Source organism: Triticum aestivum, chromosome 4B (assembly GCF_018294505.1).
Source record: "Triticum aestivum cultivar Chinese Spring chromosome 4B, IWGSC CS RefSeq v2.1, whole genome shotgun sequence".
NCBI lineage: Eukaryota > Viridiplantae > Streptophyta > Magnoliopsida > Poales > Poaceae > Triticum > Triticum aestivum.
In genome coordinates, this window is record NC_057804.1 from 437,013,232 (window position 1) to 437,019,000 (window position 5,769).

The following is a 5,769-nucleotide window of genomic DNA, read 5'->3' on the forward strand; positions in this document are numbered from 1 at the left end:
TAGTTGATTTGATTCTGCTGAAAAACAGAAACTTTGCACGCACGAAATTAGTTTTGTTAAATCACAGAAACGTGCTTTTATGTTGATTCTTTTTTCTGTATATCAATAGACACATTTCCCAGGACTTCCTATTTTGGTAGTATTTTTAGAGTTTTAGAAGTATTCGTGGGTTATAGACTGTTCTGTTTTTGACAGATTCTGCCTTTCGTGTGTTGTTTGCTTATTTTGATGCATCTATGGCTAGTATTAAGTAGTTTGAACCATAGAGAACTTGAAATACAGTAGGATTAACACCAATATAAATAAAGAATGAGTTCATTACAGTACCTTATGTGGTGGTTTTGCTTTCTTTCACTAACGGAGCTTATGAGATTTCCTGTTGAGTTTTGTGTTGTGAAGTTTTCAAGTTTTGGGTAAAGATTTGATGGACTATGAAATAAGGAGTGGCAAGAGCCTAAGCTTGGGGATGCCCATGGCACCCCAAGATATTCAATAATAGCCAAAATCCTAAGCTTGGGGATGCCCCGGGAACGTATCCCCTCTTTCGTCTTCGTTCATTGGTAATTTTACTTGGAGCTATATTTTTATTCGCCACATGATATGTGTTTTGCTTGGAGCGTCTTGTATGATATTAGTCTTTGCTTTTTAGTTTAACACAATCTCCTTGCTGTACACACCTTTTGGGAGAAGCCCACTTGATTAGAATTTACTAGAATACTCTATGTGCTTCACTTATATCTTTTGAGCTAGATAGTATTTGATCTAGTGCTTCACTTATATCTTTTAGAGCACGGCGGTGGCTTAATTTTGAAGAAATTTTTAATTTCTCATGCTTCTCTTATATTATTTTGAGAGTCTTTTAGAACAGCATGGTATTTGCTATGGTTATAAATTTGGTCCTAGAATGATGAGCATCCAAGTTGGGTATAATAAAAACTATCATAGGAAGTGGATAAAACACTAGGATCAATTTGATGCTTGATAATTGTTTTGAGATATAGAGGTAGTAATATTAGAGTCATGCTAGTGGGTTATTATGAAATTGAGAAATACTTGTGTTGAAGTTGGCAAGTCCCGTAGCATGCACGTATGGTAAAAGTTGTGTGATAAATTTGTTGCATGAGGTGCTCTTTTAATTATCTTCCTTATGAGTGGAGGTCGGGATCGCGTGATGGTTAACTCCTAGCAACCCTTCCCCTATGAGCATGCGTAGTAATACTTTGCTTCGAGGGCAAGTAGACTTTTGCAATAAGATATGAGTTCTTTATGACTAATGTGAGTCCATGGATATACGCACACTCACCCTTCCACTTTGCTAGCCTCTATTATACCGCGCAACTTTCGCCGATATCATGCACCCGTTATTTACCTTCCTCAAAACAGCCCCCATACCTACCTATCATGGCATTTCCATAGCCATTCCGAGATATATTGCCATGCAACTTTCCACCGTTCCATTATTATGACATGCTCCATCATTGTAATATTGCTCTTTGCATGATCATGTAGTTTACATCGTATTTGTGGCAAAGCCACCTTCATAATTTTCATACATGTCACTCTTGATTCACTGCATATCCCCGTACACCGCCAGAGGCATTCATATAGAGTCATATCTTGTTCTAGTTTTGAGTTGTAATTTTTGAGTTGTAAATCAATAAAAGTGTGATGATCTTCATTATTAGAGCATTGTCCCAGTGAGGAAAGGATGATGAAGACTATGATTCCCCCACAATTCGGGATGAGACTTCGGACTTTAAAAGAAAAGGAAAAAGAAAAAAAAAGAGAAAGGCCAAAGAAAAAAAAGAAAAAAAGGAAAATAAAAAAATAAAAATAAAAAGAGAGAAAAAGAGAGAAGGGACAATGCTACTATCCTTTTTACCACACTTGTGCTTCAAAGTAGCACCATGATCTTCATGATAGAGAGTCTCCTATGTTGTCACTTTCATATACTAAGTGGAAATTTTTCATTATAGAACTTGGCTTGTATATTCCAATGATGGGCTTCCGCAAAATGCCCTAGGTCTTCGTGAGCAAGCAATTTGGATGCACACCCACTTAGTTTCTTTTGTTGAGCTTTCATGTATTTATAGCTCTAGTGCATCCGTTGCATGGCAATCCCTACTCACTCACATTGATATCTATTGATGGGCATCTCCATAGCCCGTTGATACGCCTAATTGATGTGAGACTATCTTCTCCCTTTTTGTCCTCACAACCACCACCATATACCACCATAGTGCTATGTCCATGGCTTGCGCTCATGTATTGCGTAAGAGTTGAAAAAACTGAAGCGCATTAAAAAGTATGAACCAATTACTTGGCTGAAACCGGGGTTGTGCATGATGGGAGTATTTTGTGTAATGAAAATGAAGCATGGCCATACTATATGATTTTGTACGGATAAGCTTTCTTTGGCTATGCTATTTTGATAGGACATGATTATTTGTTAGTATGCTTCGAAGCATTATTATTTTTTATGTTTTATAAACTTTTATCTTGAATCATTTTGATCTGAACAATCATGCCACAATAAAGAAAATTACATTGAGAATTATGCTAGGTAGCATTCCACATCAAAAATTCTGTTTTTATCATTTACCTACTCGTGGACGAGTAGGAATTAAGCTTGGGGATGCTTGATACGTCTCCAACGTATCTATAATTCTTTATTGTTCCATGCGATTATATTACCCGTTTTGGATGTTTATGGGCTTTACTTTACACATTTATATCATTTTTGGGACTAACCTACTAACCGGAGGCCCAGCCCGTATTGCTGTTTTTTTTTGCCTATTTCAGTATTTCGAGGAAAAGGAATATCAAACGGAGTCCAAACGGAATGAAACCTTCGGGAGCGTGATTTTTGGATCAAACGTGATCCAGAGGACTTGGAGTGCAAGTCAAGAAGCAGCCGAGGCGGCCACGAGGGTGGAGGGCGCACCCACCCCTACAGGGCGCGCCCCCTATCTCGTGGGCCCCTCGGGCGGCCACCGACGTACTTCTTCCTCCTATATATAACCACGTACCCCGAAAACATCAGGGGAGCCAACGAAAAACTATTTCCACCGCCGTAACCTTCTGTATCCGCGAGATCCCATCTTGGAGCCTTCGTCGGCGCTCCGCCGGAGGGGGAATCAACCATGGAGGGCTTCTACATCAACACCATAGCCCCTCCGGTGAGTTGTGAGTAGTTTACCACAGACCTTCGGATCCATAGTTATTAGCTAGATGGCTTCTTCTCTCCTTTTGGATCTCAATACCATGTTCTCCTCGATCTTCTTGGAGCTCTATTCGATGTAACTCTTTTTGCGGTGTGTTTGTCGAGATCCGATGAATTGTGGGTTTATGATCAAGTTTATCTATGAGAAATATTTGAATCTCCTCTGAATTCTTTTATGTGTGATTAAGTTATCTTTGCAAGTCTCTTTGAATTATCAGTTTGGTTTGGCCTACTAGATTGATCTTTCTTGCAATGGGATAAGTGCTTAGCTTTGGGTTCAATCTTGCGGTGTCCTTTCCCAGTGACAGCAGGGGCAGCAAGGTACGTATTGTATTTTTGCCATCGAGGATAAAAAGATGGGGTTTATATCATATTGCATGAGTTTATCCCTCTACATCATGTCATCTTTCTTAATGCGTTACTCTATTCTTATGAACTTAATACTCTAGATGCATGCTGGATAGCAGTCGATGTGTGGAGTAATAGTAGTTGATGCAGGCTGGAGTCGGTCTACTTGTCGCGGACGTGATGCCTATATACATGATCATGCCTAGATAATCTCATAATTATTTGCTTTTCTATCAATTGCTCGACAGTAATTTATTCGCCCACCGTAATACTTATGCTATCTTGAGAGAAGCCACTAGTGAAACCTATGCCCCCCGGGTCCATCTTTTATCATATAAGCTTTCCATCTACTTTTATTTGCATCTTTACTTTTCCAATCTATATTAAAAAATACCAAAAATATATTTATCTTATCATACTATCTCTATCAGATCTCACTTTCGCAAGTGGTCGTGAAAGGATTTACAACCCCTTTATTGCATTGGTTGCGAGTTCTTTGTTTGTTTGTGTAGGTGCGTGAGACTTTTGAGGAGCCTCCTACTGGATTGATACCTTGGTTCTCAAAAACTGAGGGAAATACTTACGCTATATTGCTGCATCACCCTTTCCTCTTCAAGGAAAACCAACGCAAGCTCAAGACATAGCAAGAATGAAGAAATCTTCTGAAATGATGGCCTTCAAATGATCGAGAAAGGAAAGCAACTCATGAAATGCATCAGGTGGGTATGAGAAGAATTCTAAAGAATTCTCACAATTGAAAACAATTATGAGTATGGCATGAAACTAGAACCATGAATCTTCAAGAGAACGAACAAACATTTGGAGGAAAAACTCTTGTTTAGTCTTGAACACTAAGAATGACAATGAGAAACACCACCAAAAATTGTCGAGAGACTCCGGAATAATGAATAAAGAAAGGTTGAGCGAAGGACAAAAAGAATTTGAAAGCGGTCCTCGAGAAGGCATCTGACTGATGAAAATTCATTCTAACGTCACACCTTGAAAGGAACTGAGAATAACTCCAGAAAAATTAGAAGAGTCAGGTAAGATCCTGGGAAAAGACCTGTGGGTTAGGGACCACTCAAAAGAAACACCGTTGAAACAATTTTAAGGAGAGATTGCACCGGTTGAATTAAATGGCTTGAATGAGATAAGAACCTCGGAATAGCTTAAATTGATGCAGAGTGGAAACACGAATCTTCAGGGATATCTTCAGCACTCCGGAACAATTGAATAGCAAGCGAGGAATGATTATGAGGTGCACCGGCATGGGAAGGCATTTGAAATGAGGAAAGGGATATGATCAACACCAAAAGCTTGAATTGAATCCATGGGAGAATAAAATGAGAATGAAGAATGATGAACTTGTAGCTCCTAAGCATCTTCATGAGAATCACTGGGTAAGAACATTGATTGAAAAGAATGAAGGGATTTCACATGGATAAAATAGATACTTGATTAAGAAATCTGAGTCCTTGAAGAAAAAGGGTGGGATGGTGGGAAAACAAAGGCAACTTGGGACAGATGAAACGGATAATCCTCAAGCTTCTCAACGACGCCCGTATGGAATAACTTGAAGAGAAGTGCACTGATTGAAAAGGATTGACATGAAAATCTCGGTGAACAAGAAGGATTAGTACTCCCACAGAAATATGAGAACACCGCTTAGGAAAAGTTATGGAATCCACATTTGACTTCGAAGCAAGTCAAATACCACAACTCAAAACAAAACAAAAGGATTTGACTTGGAAAATAAGTCGAAACAAACATATGATAGAGATTTCATCCGAAGTTTTCGTGGTGGGGCCCACACAGGCTCGATCATATAGCACCATCATGTACAAGGCAGTGCACATGACATACGAAGCGTCCCCGAGTCAGCATAGCCAAGGACGCTTTAAGACACAATGAGACCACTTTAAAAATGACCGTGGATAGGCGGATGTCGTGGTTCTAAGTCTGACAGTAGAAAGGGGGGTAGGTATGGAGAGGCAAGATCTCAGCTATGGTGAAGGTGTACACATGAGGTTTACGAGTTCAGGCCCTTCTCGGAGGAAGTAACAGCCCTACGTCTCGGTGCCCGGAGGCGGTCGATTGGATTATGCGTGTGATATTACAGGGGGTGCGAACCCTTGTGCCAAAGGAGGGGGTGGCTTATATAGAGTTCGCCAGGACCTCTCCCGTCCTCCATTACAAGG